Below are 15,696 nucleotides of genomic sequence, written 5' to 3'. Positions count from 1 at the left end.
AAGGTCTAAAAACCACCTGACTCCAGCTGCTTCAATATCCCTTAAATCAAGACTATTTCATGTTGAGCAAAGCACCAATGAATCTGAAGAGTTGGTGTTTTGAGAAGGAGCAGTTTCTCTCACGTCCTATAGAAAGGAGGGAGGGAAACAGGTTGCAGACTTTCCTCCCAGCTCTCAGTTCCTTCAGGTCTCTGCACAGAAACCATTGCAGATCTCAGTCACCCTGAAAATACTAGGGGTGAAATCTCAGCATCAGCACTTACAGACTCACTAACTGCAGCAGAGCAAAATTCCACCTCAAGGAATGTGAGAGAGGAAAGGGACGATAGCTAGGTGTTTCTTGCTGGAAGAACCTAAGTATACCACTACATGGGGGTAAAAAAGGGCTGGAGATTCATGAATCTTTACCTTCTATTGCATCACTCAATCATTTATTATATGAACTATTTTATTTATAATATTCCTAGTTTACTGTCATACTAATACCTCCTTCTGCATTCGTTTCCAATGTCTGGCAAGTGCCTACAAAATACTACCAGGAATTGGTGCAAGAGGTGGCATGCTAAGACTTTCATTTCATAGTTTTGGATCACTGCACACATTGCCTTGTCCTCTCCTGAGGAAGAAGGTGCTCAAAAAGCATCTTCAGCTGGGGCAGTGGTAAGATTCAGCTTTTCATTTGCACAGCACCCAGGGAAGAAAGGCATTGATGCTTGGGAGGGTTTATGAGGCATAAAGACTACAATTACCACCCATGTGGTGTATTTTAATAGGACCTTTATGGAAGCCAGCATTGCTTACCTCACTTGGCATAAGCAAACACATTATTGAACACACAAGGAGTATCTGCTAGACCCATTACCTGCTTTGGCTCACTGCTAGGCACCTCCTGGCTGTCCCTAGGACAGGGTGAGACAGAGGAGCTCCCCAGGCTTGAGGAGAGGCTGAAGGACTCCTCTGAACCTTGGGCAGTCTTTAACCTGCAGCTCTAATTCTATTAAAGTCTCCCATCAAGATCAAGGAGATCAGTTCACATCCCTTTTTCCCCCTCTATAAACCCACAAGAGCATTTCCCTCCTCCCATCCACTGTCTACCTCACCTACTTTACAGGTCTGATTCCTCAGAAAAGGGGAACTCCTCTATGTGGCAGCTGTAGCACCACTGAAGCCAAGCTGTGACTGGTCCCTTACGTGATACTTTAAAACAAATACCAATACAAATATTTCCTAACAATTGGCTGAACATCCCTCCCACCTTCCCCCAGACAGGTATCAGGAATGTGCTGCAGCTATTCCCCAGTGCTCCCTAGACTTCCCCAGCAAGGTCAGAGAGGATGAAATACTCTAAGCAGAAAGCAACAATTTTTATTTCAAGGTAAAAGCCAAGATGCTGAAATTTGCCTTCCTGCCAAATGAAGAAGAGATACATTTGCAATTTTTTTTTTTCAAAGAACATATATGAAGATCTGCAGTTTGCAATGTCCCAAGGACTGCAAGTTATAAAGCATTTTTTTCCATTTCTTGCTTTCTCTTGACTAAAAAAGGGACTTTAACACAAGTTCTTTGCAGCAGAGGTCAGTGTGTAAAATGCTGCTTTCTGCCGCAGACCCAAGAGTCCCCAGCAAGAAGATCCTAGAAATAAATATGCCTCTGCAAAACCCTCCAGCTTTGATAAAATAACATTTTGACTGAATAGCTATTTTACCTACAGTATTCTTTCTAACTTAATTCCACCTACAATTAAGTTAAGAAATACTGCATCTACAATCCTTTCTCCTCTTCTGTAACCATCCTAAAGGATTTAAAACAAAAAGACAAAGCTTTTTTTCTTTTGTAGAACACTATTAAATCTGCATTCTCACTTTACAATACAGTTTGAAGCAATTTTATTAAACTATTTATGATTGTGGAGGGCATAATACAAAAATGATCCATGTCTCCTTTTTCTACTGATTCATAATATGAGAACAGGAGTCTGAGCAATGAAATTACCTGCATGCCAATGTCAAATAAATGAAAGATGCCACTTCACACAGCACACGGGCATCTTACGGAATTTCCTATCACAAAAAGCCTAAATGTCAGGCAGAACTGAATGGAAATGCAATTGCACAGCACAGTTATGAATGGTAAGAGTGCTGTACTTGGAGATGCCATTCCTGCACTGAGATACTCATGTATTTTCCTGGCTGTAAGGTAGACGATGGACCTGCAGCCCCCATCCATTCCTACAGCAGAAAGGCCATCATGGCATCCTTAGAAAATTGCCCAAGCCTAAGGTGACATTATTTCATGCATGTGCCATTTTCCTCCTCATCATTTCCAAGGTGTCAAATTGGACTTGTGTGGCCGGATTCCAGAGCTCCTATCTTGAAGTGCTTATTACAGTAGAATTATTACTGTTAGCACAAATGTACAGCAAGCAGCATGCCAGTAGGTAATAAGCAATGAATGTGCAATCAAATCTGGACGAGAGGGAGTTTTGCAAGCCTTTAAACCTCAATATATTTAACAAACAGAAGCAAATTCACAATCAGAAATGCAAGACACAATCTAAGACACCATTCCCTAGTTTCACATGAAAGTAGATGCTCTTGTTCCCTAGGCACACCCCTGGGTCCTCAGACAGGGAAGATGAGGCCAGGCTTGTATTTGAACAACAGATTTTGAAGTGGTTTCATGTCCACTGTGTTACAATGCAGGTCACGGGCACAAGCTGGACACACAGCATGGCATATTCAATAGACAACACACCAGACAGACAGCATGAAATCAGTGCTTCTATCTCTTTTTAAAATTCTTGGAGTACTTTGCTTTCCCTGAAACACAGAAAGGAGAAATGATCTAGTTGATTTCCTCTTGTACATTTGATTACAAAGGACGTAAATTACTTCCTTCAGAAATAGCTATGAGGAGTACTAAAGAGCCTCAAAACTTCAGGGCAGAAGCCACAGCACCATCTGGGCTGTGAATTTAGGGACAACAGCCCCCCTGGATGGCAGCTGCAGTGAAGTGAAGAATCATTATGGTTTTTACACAGCTCTTTTCAATTTCTTCTCTACTGCTGATTGCTCAGAAACCCATTGAAGACAAGGTGGCAAGCTGAAGTTTTCACCATGCCCTCTAAAACAGGAGAAGGACAGGGAGCTTTATGGTCTATGCTGACAAAACTCAGAAGGACAAAAGATATCAGAAAACAGGTGAATCTCCAAAAGAAGGAATCCCTCAGTTTTGCTCCAATTTATTGGTATCTGATAGAAACCAGGAAAACAAAGGCAACTACCTCAGGTGAAAATCAGCTACACAAAGCTTTCTTCATTCCTTTAACAAATAAGATATGTTCAGCTTCCATACCATATTAGGTATTTTAGGAATTTGCACTCTGGAGAGAAAACATAATGAGTTCCTACAGTTTCCACACCAATAGGCTTACATTTCACAGGAAAAAAATCCCAACAAAACAAAACACAACAAATGACAAACCTGGTATCACAATGTTCATGTGGTAATACTTTGATTTTTATGCTTTTTTGCCTTTTTTTTTGTTAACATGTACTTATGCACACTAAAGATTACATGAAAGTCATTTGGCAAAGATAACACACAGTAGGATTTGGGAATGTGAAATCAAATAATCCCATCAGCTTTGTATTTAGTACTCAGCTAGAAAAAGGGACAAGATCTACTACATCCTTTCTTGTTTACCTAGTGTAATTGCTTTTGAGCTTTCTTGCAAGTGGATTTGCTAAGCAACATTGTATTCTCTTCAGTAAGGTCAGCTTTCATCCTAATGCACATAGTTCTATGACTGTAGACAATAAGAAGGATAGACTAAGATAACTTTAAAGGCCAGTGTCTCTTCTATTTCTTTCCCTGTACAAAACAGGACCCCAATTTCTGACCATCTTCATAAAACACATGAGGAGCATTTTGCTGAGTAAATGCACAACTGTGAGCCTACAGCCTCACAAAGCACTGAGCTGATGTCCTGCAATGAGGCCTCAGGAGAGTAGGGTGACAGGAGAAGAAAAAGGAAAAAAAAAAAAAAGGAAGGATCAATATCTCAAGAATCAACTGACAAAGAGAAGCAGAGTAAAAGGAGGTCGAAACAGATACTGAAGTCAACTCTATGTGAAATCATTCTGTCAAGAGTACCTAGTCTGGCAACAATTTTGAGGTGATCATGGTCATAGAAACCAGGAGCTTCTGACCATTTCTGCTATGCCTGGCAGAGGGACTATCCTTTTTTATCTTTGGCAAGATCCAGCTTCTGCCAACTCATTGTACATCTGTTCAGCAGCACAAGTGATTCCTCCTCCTCCAGCCAGCTGCAAGAATGCCTCCACAGATTACATCCCAGCCCTACCAGATCCTGGGACTAGCTCAGGGAAAGGCACTCTCTGTGGACACTGTTAAAGCAAGTGAGAAGGTCCCAGACAGCAGAAGTTGAAAACATGCTAAGTGCATTTCAGGGCTCTTCTAGCTGGAAAACAGCCAACTGAGAACAAATCACATGGGTATTTTATAATAAAGCCACATCAGAAAGCTACATAAAAGCTGTATCTGGCTATATTTTTCCAGACAAGTAAACAGCATTTGTTCCTCAGACTACTGCCCCTCAGGATTTTTCCAAGGTTTTCAAATTACACAAGTAACTACATTCTTCTAAGTCTTTGCATCCTCTTCCTGAATAAAACAGCTCTTAGAATTATCAAAGCAGATATATTAGTGTAGTGGGCCAGCTACCTTTCATTCCTAACAGTTCTCTACATACACAGGAAGAGGAAAATAAAAAAAAAAAAAAAAAAACAAACAAACAAAAAAATACCTTTAGAAGGACAGAGAGATAGGCTCCATCCTTTATATCAAATCCAATCTGCTCTAGCAGGTCTTTTCTGAGCTCCCCCATCCTTATTGGCCATCACACTATTTTACAAAGCTGTCACTGCATGTGAGATACTTTGCTTCAGGGAGGAAATTATCAAGATGAAAGAATTACTTACTCCACTTCCACCAACCTTGTGAATCATTCATGTTCCTTACCTGAATCACAGCCAGCTGTCGTATCTGTCACATCCTGGACCTAAGCCACATACAATGTAACATTTACCAGTGAGCATTCAAAATATTTTAACAATCCTCTTTCAAATACACCCATTGTGTGTTGGCACATACCACAGGAAAAAACAGTTTATTGTACTGTTCAGTATCTTGCTAAAGCGTCACAATTTTAGCTGAAAGCTAAACAGCTTTCTCTATAAGGCAAAGGAGGTGCTTTGTTTATTATTTTTCTAAAGCTCCTTCTAAGGCGAAGGCACATTTTCCTTTGGGCTTTAGTAACAGCAGGTTTGAGATTCTCAAATGAAAACTGAAGTAGGTGAAATCCAGTAGCAAGGAAGCCTGTACCTATGATCAGGCTAAGTCTTACCAAGGATACTGTACCAATGAGCACTTGTCATCTGTGCAAAATCTCATCTAAAGCTCCCAAATATTGCTAGGAATGCTCCAAGTTCACCTTGCAGACTATTTAAACTCAGTTTTTAGCAGAATCTGGATGAAGTTTTATGTTGTGTAACAGGAAAATCAGTATTGTAGTATGCTATGCACACTTCAGTGTCTCCCTTTAAAAACCAGGTGTCTAGCCTCAGACCCATAATATTCTCTGTGCAAACAGACACTCCTTTGTGGCTAATTAAGATGTTTCATTGTTGCAGTAGACCTCTCATTAGGGGTAGAAATGAGCTGAGACACAGACTCTTGTTTCACATCATGAAAAGGGTCCCAGTTTACTTTCCTTTACAGTTCAGCCATCCTGACTCTGACACCAGCAAACTCCTGCTGTTGGCTTCTCTGACAGGCTCTGACTGCTGGCTGCTCCTGCTGGAATATCACTGCAAGTATTTCCCTGCTGCCTCTGACCACAGGCCTTTACCTGGCTCCAGTGTGGCTGCAGGCTCCCACAGCAGCCTCTAACTCCAGCAGACCCAGGCTGACCTCACAGCAGATCTTCTGCAGCAGCAGCTCTCTCCCTTGTCTTGTTCTTTGTGTCTCTCTGGATCGTTCCTTCCTCCCCTAGGTCCTCTTTGTCCAGGCTCTCCCAGGCCAGCCAGCCCACCCCTTTATCACACTTACCTTTATTAGTCACAGCTGCAACCCATTAAGGGCAAGGCTGCTCTTCTCTGGTAATTAGTACAGCTGTGACTTATCAGGGGCGAGGTCTCTTGTAATCCCTTCTTCTTCACCTACATTTTATAACCAAGTTGCTGTCACATTTACATGACCAGCAGGTCAATTCTGCCCTGAAGCTTTTTTATTGCTTGTGGTAGCCTAGGTCTCACCAAGGTAGAGCAAAGGCAGCACACATTGAGCTACCTAAACGTCTCCTGCAGTAATGGGATTACAGTGAGGATTGCTTTAAAGCCTTCATTTAAAGCCATTAAAAATAGTCACTTTGCTGTCAGATTATTAATCGCCTGTCATAATATTCTTAGAGGTGATTATAAAAAGTATATTTTTGTGTAGTCAGAACGCCCTCCTGTCAGACAGAGCAGGGAATGAAGAGGCAGCAGCAGGAAGAGAGCCTTGGCACAGCAATACTGCCACCTCCTGATCTCCTGCCAGGCACACAGCTGCATGGAAACAGAATGTCAGAGAGGTCTTCTGACCGGCCTTTGACTCACCTTTTGGGTACAGGCACACGCTGTTCAGCTAACACAGGATAATTCATTAAACTGCACTAACCCACCTTTGAGCCTGAGCTCAGTCTAGACAGATTTCTTTTCTCTCAGGCCCACGATTTGAGTGCTTCATTGCTGTAGCACCAGACACATCAGCAGCTGCTCCTGCCACCAACCGTAAAAACAAAGCACATTTAGTTCAGGGAGACCACAGAGAGATGCAGTGTGAAACGTTCCAGAGCCTAACATGTTTGTTTCACATAGAACTTGTTGCTAAATTTCACACAAAAACACAGGGCAAACCAGCACATCCTGAGACAGTTCTGGGGCCCAGACCTGCTGAGGACCAAGCAACCATGCCCAGCCCTGCCTGCCAAAAAGCTTTCAGAGGCAGGTAAGAGTTGGGCAGCTGCAACCATGGTGACTGTGGAGAGCATAAAAGAGTTTTGTTGTGAAAACTCAAGCATCTCACTCACTGGAAATGAGTAATTTCTTTCGTAGTCTTTGTGACTCAGTTAATAGCTTCTTTTCCTTCTGATTAATACCAATATGATCACGGTAAGGGCAAGAGTACATTTTATGCTTGGGCTGGTTAATTTTCATGATTATTGTGCAAGGCATCAGGGTCTCCTACTGAGGCATCCATGTATTCATTACACTTCAGCAGCACAGAATGAAATTGTAAATGAATACTGCAAATTTGGGCATTCTGGTTCAGTGGGAATAAGAAATTGTGTCAATGGAACAAGTGATCTGTTCCAAATTTCTGGGTATGATATATGGGAGAAAATGTAAAATAAAGTAAGGAGCATTACAGACAACAGCTATCTTAAAATAGTATGTCCTTGAAATAGAGAATAATACAAAAATATTCTCTTGCTTTAGGTTAGATTTCCACTCTATCAAATAAAGACTATGTTAAACTTCCAAAAGTAGATTTAAATCAACAGCACAGGTTCAGCTCCTGGAAGTCCACATATATTTGATGTGCCTTGTCATAGCCCATTTGCACTGGAAGCTGCTCTTAAAAATTGCCCCTAACACCTCACCATGGACCATAAATTTACCAAGAGTCTGATTCCCAAATATCCCAAATACGCAGATCTGCCTCTTAGGAAAAATGGCTGGGTTAAAATGTTTTTTTTTTCTGGTGGAGGATACTTCCCCTCCACTTGCAAGCAGACTGATTCAAACAGAGCTTGGAAGAAAAATAAAGTTTGCTGATAGCAAAGCATCCAACATCCACTTTGCGGCTTCAAGTGGGAAACCACTCAAAAGTGAGAGTCTCACCTCCTCCAATGGAGACACATCCTCCCTGGGAAAGAGCTGCTGGAAGGGCTGAGGGCTGGGCAAGAGGGGAGCACACCTGGGACCACCTGAGCAAAACAGCCAGTGGCAAAGACTGCACCTGCTGCTCCTCACACCCCTGCACATGCACCCAGAAATCCCGCCTCTGTTCAAAGAAATCCAAGAAAAAGCCATCCCCAAGGTACCTAACTAGGGAACATCAGTGACCCCTGTGTGCCGTGGGATGCCTCTGACAAGGATGGAATCACTCCCCAGCTGGCTGTTCCCTAAAGGAGCCCACTCCATGTTTCTGGAGCAGTTGGTAAGCACAGCTGGCAAAGCTGCTCCCTCACTCAAACAGAGGAAACATGAGAGCTTGAATTATGTGCATTTATTATGCTTGTCTCTGGTGTTTCTCTGCAGTCACATTTTACTTCAGGAAGCACACTATTTTTGTTACCCTAGACTACAATTAGCTACAAAAAAAAAAAAAAAAAAAAAAGGATAGTTTTTAATCTCATCTTTTTTTGTCATGTCTTAACCTCCTTAATACACATGTAATTCTTATCTCCCTCCTGCACTGTGATTGTCTGGCACTGCAGCAGCCACAGAGAATCCTCAGCCTTTTCCCTGTCCTGCAAACAGCATCTGGAGCTCTGACACACTGGGGCTGCCCTGTGAGTCTAGCCAGCCCACCCTGAGATGGGGGCCCTCCACGAAGGGATAGATTTCAGTGCCATCACAAAGTGGTGCTGTCCTCTCTACCTCAGAGAAAAGACAAGCACATGCTGATGAGCAGAAGCAGTGCTGTTACACCAGGTTCCTGTTATTAGTCAGTCTAGCAATCAAATAGCTCATGGAGCTCTGCTTGTCTTCTCCCTGAACAAACCAGCGTCCGAGTCTCTTCTGCACATCTGTGATTTCAGGGATCACATCATCATCTTGCAGGTTGATGCTGATGGAGGTCAAACCACTTCTTTCATGGAAAAAGAATGTTAAGATCTGTAACCTTAGAGGGTTTGGGTTCTTAAAAAAAACTTTGGGCTAGTGGGATGTGGCATAATGACTTCCAGTGACACTGGTCTTGAAATCAAATTCAATTTAAAACTAATTTGCATGTGTGGTATTCTTTTTTTTTAATACCAATGTAGTTAACACTGGGAGAAATTATCCAGGCAAGCAATAGGTTAATTTGAGACAAAAAGAAGCATTTCTATGGATTTCTGTAGGTGAGGCTCCGCACAAAAATTCAGTAACTGCAGCTGCAGATAGAGACAGTAAATGGTGTTTACTACTGGCTGCAGTAGCCATGCCCTCATATCACAGAAGCCCTAAAAGGTTTGGGTTGGAGGGAACCATTAAAGGTCATCTAGTCCAACCCCCCTGCCATGGGCAGGGACAAATGCACATGTACCCAAAAACACTTTCAGAGTGGAAATGAATTAGAACTGGGTGAATTAGTCTCTGTGAATAATTTAGCAGCTACATCTTACATTAATTGTTGAATAATTTATTCACAAATACATTTTCTCAATTATATGACCTCTGCTGCAAAGTAATGAATGTTATTTGGCAAATAATTTACTGTAGAATATTTATATGAACACATTAATTCTGAATAAATTTCACTATTACCTCATTACTTCCAAATTCACTGTTTGAGTGATCTCAGCATAGACAGCAGCCATCTTTTGTAACTTCTATTGCCTGGTCTGCTTCATCCTAATTCGAATGTCTCAGTACATATTCCAAAATATTTCAGCTTGTTCTGGACACATTCCTTCTGGATAAAGACTGGAGAACTTCTGGAATAAATACAGTGGTGTGCAGGCAGGTGCAGATACAGGTAGGTAGACCAGGGGGGAGCAGCAAACCTGGGAATAATTCAGACAGAGGTTTTGGGGGGTTTTTGAAATGTATCTGCAAGTATTCAAAGTCTCACTGAGATTTGAAAGGACTAAACACATAATTCCAAGGCTCTTAAGAAAACCACAGCCTTTGCTGAAATACGTGTTATCTCCATAGTACAATGATTTAAACTACTCCTTATTTAAGCACCAGGGCAGCAAACTGGGCACAGCTGGAGTCACAGTCCAAAACATGGAAAACACCCAGGCTACTTTACAGACATCATGTACCTTGGGCCTTTAGGAGAAGCAGGTGGGAAACTGGCTGCAAATACATTAAACTGGCCTGAAATATATGTAATCAACACAGCCTCAGGAACCTTTCTGAAAACAATGTTTGCTCTCTCTTCTTGGACATGAGCAACATCCCAACACACAGTCAAAGGGTTGTGCTGGATTTAACCCTGCCTTCAGGCCAGGCACAGCAATAGAGAAGCTGCAAGGTACGGCTCTGCACCTGCAAATGCAATGGGGGAGCATTAAAACACCTGGACAACACTTGAAAGGATGTTTGGTTCATTGGTTTATGGCAAACATATAAAACTGAATTTCTTCTAACCATGTTCTCATGGCTTTCAGTCCAGTATTTCACCTAGCCAAGAGCTCCAGAAGAACATAAGACACTCAGGGACTCTGGCTGGAGGGCTCCAAAAGAGCATTTTGCTTCGAATTATAGAAAGAAAGCAATGCAGCAGCAAAGCCGGGGACAAGTTCTGCAGGATTTCATCACCCTTGACTTGCCATTTTTAATGAAAAGCTGATATCTTAGAAAAAAATTACTGCTGAATTTTCTTAACTAAATTGACAGTTAAAAGCAAAAGTTCTCTGCTATTTTCAATCACACTGACAGCTGATATTTTTTCTAGAAGAGGATAGCATATCTGACATAAATATTTAACAAAAAAAAAAATCCCTGTAAACATGAAGATGGTAATTTTGAGTTTCTTCTATTTTTAACCAAACAAACTACTTGTTAGGCTGTCACTGGGGGACTTGTGATTTCCTATGTTCATAAATCAATCAACCATCTGGGACAGAGAATATAAGCAAAGGGATTAACTGTCTTGAGTCCCTTTTCAGCAGCATTACGTGTGGATATTATGGAGCTCATGTGTGTTTGAAGAAACCTACTTGATGGCCTGCTGTTCTCTGCTGGGGAAGGAAACACAGCGTAATCCTGTGCCACCACTGCAGCTTGGAACACCTCAGGTAATGAGTATAAAGAAGAGAAACAGCACTGTGTACACTGGGGATGATTTCATCTCCTTCATCCAGAGAGTAAATGTTGACCAAGACAAGACCTTTATCCTTGAGGGATCATATGTATTCTCTGCCTTTCTTCTAGGTTTTGCATGCTGTGTCCTGAACAGAGAAAACCAATCTTTTCTTCCCTGGATTTTAAGCTTCTTTTGCCCTGAGTTTGAATAGAAAAAACAGCTAAGACTGCTCAGGAACTGAAGAGCTTCTCCTGCCTTATATCAATTTATTATTTTATTTGTTTGTTTTCCAAATGCAACTGCTTAAAATTATTTTTCACTTTCCTGTGGCAACTTTTTGATGAATCTGGAGAAGGTTTGCTCACACACTGTCTAGAGCCACAGAGGAGAAAGTGACCCATAAAAGCTTTGGACTGTCGCTGCAGTTCAGGCTAAATGATTTCTTATTCCTATGAATCCCCTCCTATTCTAATAACAGTTCATACAATTTGTTCAAATACATATGGAAAGGAAAATATTATCTGTCCCACATACACTCAGAGACAGACTTGGCTGCAAGAGATGATGACCAGATTGCAGCAAGCTCTGAACACAGACACCAGGCTGAAAACTTCAGAGTCACCTCCAGTACCATCCCTTGTCTGTATAACAGGGTGTGTAATTAGATGACAGATCTTGATCTTCACACAACACAAGTCTGGTGTATTTTTGATTCATTTTCTGTCCCATGCATTGTGTTTCTAGTATTTGTTACTTTGTTTTAATACCTTGTTTCTGTAATTCCCTTCTAAACAATTCATCATGTAACTGATCTGCAGCTGGAGGAAACCAGGGAGAGACTGGGAGATTTGCCACTTTCATTTTACACCTGCTTGGTTACACCTACAGGGTGCTCCTTTTTCATGCTCATTCTCTTCATGTCTCTTTCAATTACAGGAAGTCTTCTTCAAAATATCATCTCTAAGTAGCTTCCCAAGGAGAGACTAGCTTCTTTTTCTTCCTTGCATTTGTCTCTCCAAAATATACCATTAATAGTGTCCCTTGGCATACTTTAGGATTACCTTAGGATGGTCTTCCCCACTATTTTCATCTATTTTTTCTTACTCCCTGTATTTGGCTTCTGTGTCATTCTCCAGAAAATATTTTTTCTAAATTATAATAAAGCTGGCTCTGTTAGAAAATTTGCACTAGTGAAAGACCATAAAAGAAGTGGTACTTTAAATATACGTAGATCTTGAGACACTCCACTAAAAGGGGACACAATTCACTGACAATTCATTTCTTACAGTTGTTTAGTTCCATTTGCTCCCAGTCATGGCTACAAATTATGGTGATCTCAGTTCTGGATCTTTTAAAAGAACTCATCACCATTCCCCACAGTGGAATGTGACATCTGCTTTTTCACCAAATTCTGGGCTAGGAGCATCATTTAGTATACAGTCAAAATAACTCAGCTCTCATTTTTACTGTCTAGCTCTTTTTCAGCTTTGGTTTTTGAAGACCCTGAGGACAAATCTCTTGAGCAGCTTCCTGGGAAGGTCAGGATGCCCTTGGTCCCAGCTGGATTGACGCAGGAGGCTTCAAAACACTCAGCGCCTATTTTTCGTCCCCATATTTGTCTACATCTTTCCTTGTTCTTCCATAATTCTATCACCTGATATGGTTTTGACATGCTCAATCTGATTTAGTTTCCTTGTATTTCCCCAGGGACTTGAATTGCTCTTCACACCCCATTTAGTTTTCCTTTAGAGAGAACACCATTTGGTGTAAATGTAGTGTCCCCAGCCTCAGGAACAGGAAGAGGAGAATGGAGCAATTTCAAGGCTGCTCAACTTCTTTGGCCCTTACTTTGCTCCCTTCCATCCATGCAGGATCCCTCACTAGACCGAGAGAGTTTTGATGGAGCAGCTATTTGATTTCTCTCATTTCATCCATTCTTTGCATTGTCTGCTGGAAAGCACGGCCCAGACACAGCTTTTGTCCCTCATGCTCAGCAGTGAGATGTCATGCATTCGCAACCACACAATCTCACACTGGTAAAGAAAAAGGAAAAAAAAAAGATGAAAAAAGAAAGGAAAAAAAGTCTTCAGGCAACTAAATAGTATAGAGTCCTTAAAAATGCAGGCTCTGTTTCTTAATCACCACCTGCTGCCTGCAAGAGCAGAATTTCCTTTTCTACTTTTAGGAATCACTTGTTTTATTTCCCTTTTTTTTCCAGCTCAGCTGACAGGATAGCAGTGTTCCCTCATTACCTTCAGGGAGACAGGCAGGCACCACTCAAAGCAGTGAGAGCAAATCCTCTGCCCTTGTCCAAAGGCACTCAGACGAGCAATGCGGGCCCTCAGATTCCCTCTGGATTTTCAGATACAGCAGCTCACCTTTTTCTGTGGTGTGGTCTTTTCCTTTCAACTCTGCCTGATCTGCTGTGCATTTGCTGCTATGATACAACAAACACCTGGAGGCCCACACAATACATGGCATTAAAGAGCCTTATCTACAAACGCTCACACTTTCCCAGATGATATTTCCTGATCCAAGATGGAAAATTGGGTGGAGCCTTATAATAAATATCAAGCCAGTAACTCTGGAGAGTTCCCAGTCAAGGCCAGTCCCTCACTGCTCTTCTGGGCTGCTTTGCCAACACCATAAACTGCCAGAGTGAAGGAGTTGAATGGGAGCATCTTGAAGAAGTACATGTTTGTCTGCCAGGCAGGCTTTAGAAATGTAAACCCATGTGGGAGGATCTATGCTTTAGGCTGGCTCCTCTAAAGTGAACAACTTCTAATTAATTTTTTTTAAAATACTGTTACAAGCTCCTCTTAAATTAAGGCAAAGTGTCTTCTACTTTCCTTTACAGAAAGGCATTTTAAATTATATTTAATCTGATTAGGTAGGGAAAAATAAACCAGCTGTACTTCTAGGAGATTTAAATATGTCCTTTTAAGCAGCATTTGAAAGAACACTCTTTATATCAACTCTCTCTAACATGAGGTAAAGCACATTTAAACAGTCAGTTTGAAATACCACACAATTATAATATTATTGCAGACCCCTTGTTAGGACAACACTAATGTGGGAAAAATATTTGGGAAAAAACTGCTGTCACCAAATTGTAATTTACTGACTCTGAAGGCGTTAAAAGATTAGACCTATAGAAATTTAAGATTATCCATCAAGGAAATGAGCCTTGCAATCTGTACCACAATGTATTTAGTTAGAATTTCATTTCTGAGAGAAATTATATTTTAAAAAAATCACATAAATATTTTCAAATAAGGAAAGATATACTGGGGAATCAGGAAGGGATTATGTCTTCTGGCCATTTCCTCCATCCAGAGGACTTTATTTTGCAAAGCAGATGAATCACCATTGCTCACCACATGAGCAATAAAAGTCAATTCATCATTTTAAATCAATGAAAAGGCCCCTGGTGCTGGATGTGATGGTGAAGGCTGCCCTGGATACAGTGTTTGGGCAGAGCAAGGAGCAGAACCTCAGCCTAACTATTTCTCCATTTTATTATATCACATCTTTGTTTGATAACAGAAGAAGGTGTGAACATCAAGACTGGTATTTACGAAAGAGGTGAAATTGTAACCCAGCCTTGTAGTTTGCTCCAGGTACACAAAACCTAACCCAGCATTTAACTTGTGACTGGTATGACCTCCTCAAAGAGGTCAGGACCAGAAGCACAAGGAGATGTTAAAAAGAAGGTTCAAACTGACAAACAGCTACAAATAAACACAAGTGTTTAGCAGAATCCCACTCTGTGACCAAAGTGTGTGTATCATAGCAGGGCTGAAACTAAAAAAAGAGAGATTGTCATTTGTGTTAGGCAATATGCTTAAATGAACAATAGAACTGGAATCATTTGTTATAGGATTTACAGAGATCCAAGAAAATATGAAACACAAATATGCCGTGCTGAGGAGAATTCTTCATTTTTGAAAATGGCTGGACAGTGGCATTCAGGAGTATTTTGTCAGCTCTATTATTTTTTTCTTCCTGGCCTCTTGTCACCTGATATTGAGGAAACAAAGGCAAGGTTATACTTTGTTGCTGCTTTCATGTTGTTCCTTCCTTATTAACTTCTGAGCCTCAAGACCTAAGGCACTTTTTTGGGGTAATGGGTGTCAGCTGGGGAACTCTGAAGATAGTTGTTGCTGCTAAATGCAGAAAATCTGGACCCTTTTCTACACTCTCAGTCCCACCCAAGCTCTTAAGAGAGAACTTACCCCATGGCTCTAAATGGCAGGCACAGCACAACTGAGAAGTCAGTACTGTGGAGATCAGATCACCTCAGAAGGGAGGATGCCTGTCATTCACAAGAATTCTGTATTGCTGTATACTTTACCCAGTGCAAAATGACCCATCAAACTTCATCATGTGTAATCCAAAACCAGGTAGGAAATAAAGGGAACAAACAGCAATAACAGAAGTCTCCCTTCCTGGAAAAGTACGGCACTTCTTTCACTCTAACCAGTATTGGTACACAAAAATCCACCTGACCCTGCTCATTTGGGCAGATCTTCTGATCAGAGACCCACCAACCAACTCCTACCTCTTAGGGAAGGATATTGATTAACTTATTACAGAATTATCCTCCCT

The 15,696-nt window shown here is 41.3% G+C and overlaps 2 long non-coding RNA genes across 6 annotated transcripts in view; both read right to left on the bottom strand.

Moving 5' to 3' along the window:
* Positions 1-14,450, bottom strand: part of LOC137477440 (uncharacterized) — a 110,590-nt gene extending 96,140 nt beyond the window's left edge. For 2 of the 4 annotated variants that reach the window (XR_011000995.1, XR_011000998.1), the window contains exons 1-3: positions 13,467-14,442; positions 9,600-13,121; positions 6,746-6,842 (exon numbers count right to left, since the gene is read on the bottom strand). This is a non-coding gene — a long non-coding RNA (uncharacterized lncRNA). Of the gene's footprint in view, positions 1-6,745; positions 6,843-8,493; positions 8,788-8,849; positions 13,122-13,466 lie in introns of those variants that run through there. The other 2 variants (XR_011000996.1, XR_011000997.1) reach the window with 2 other exon arrangements.
* LOC137477441 (uncharacterized) lies at positions 2,481-6,036 on the bottom strand. 2 transcript variants are annotated; one of them, XR_011000999.1, is made up of 3 exons: positions 5,933-6,036; positions 5,044-5,083; positions 2,481-4,498 (listed from the first exon to the last, which is right to left on the bottom strand). It is a non-coding gene; the product is annotated as an uncharacterized lncRNA (long non-coding RNA). The 2 variants fall into 2 exon arrangements; XR_011001000.1 differs by having other exon boundaries at positions 2,481-3,123.
* Positions 14,451-15,696: the final 1,246 nt, after the last annotated feature.

This window comes from Anomalospiza imberbis, chromosome 7 (assembly GCF_031753505.1).
Source record: "Anomalospiza imberbis isolate Cuckoo-Finch-1a 21T00152 chromosome 7, ASM3175350v1, whole genome shotgun sequence".
NCBI classification, from domain to species: Eukaryota; Metazoa; Chordata; class Aves; order Passeriformes; family Viduidae; genus Anomalospiza; species Anomalospiza imberbis.
The sequence above is the reverse complement of the archived record's forward strand: the minus strand, read 5'-3'. Positions and strand labels throughout refer to the sequence as shown.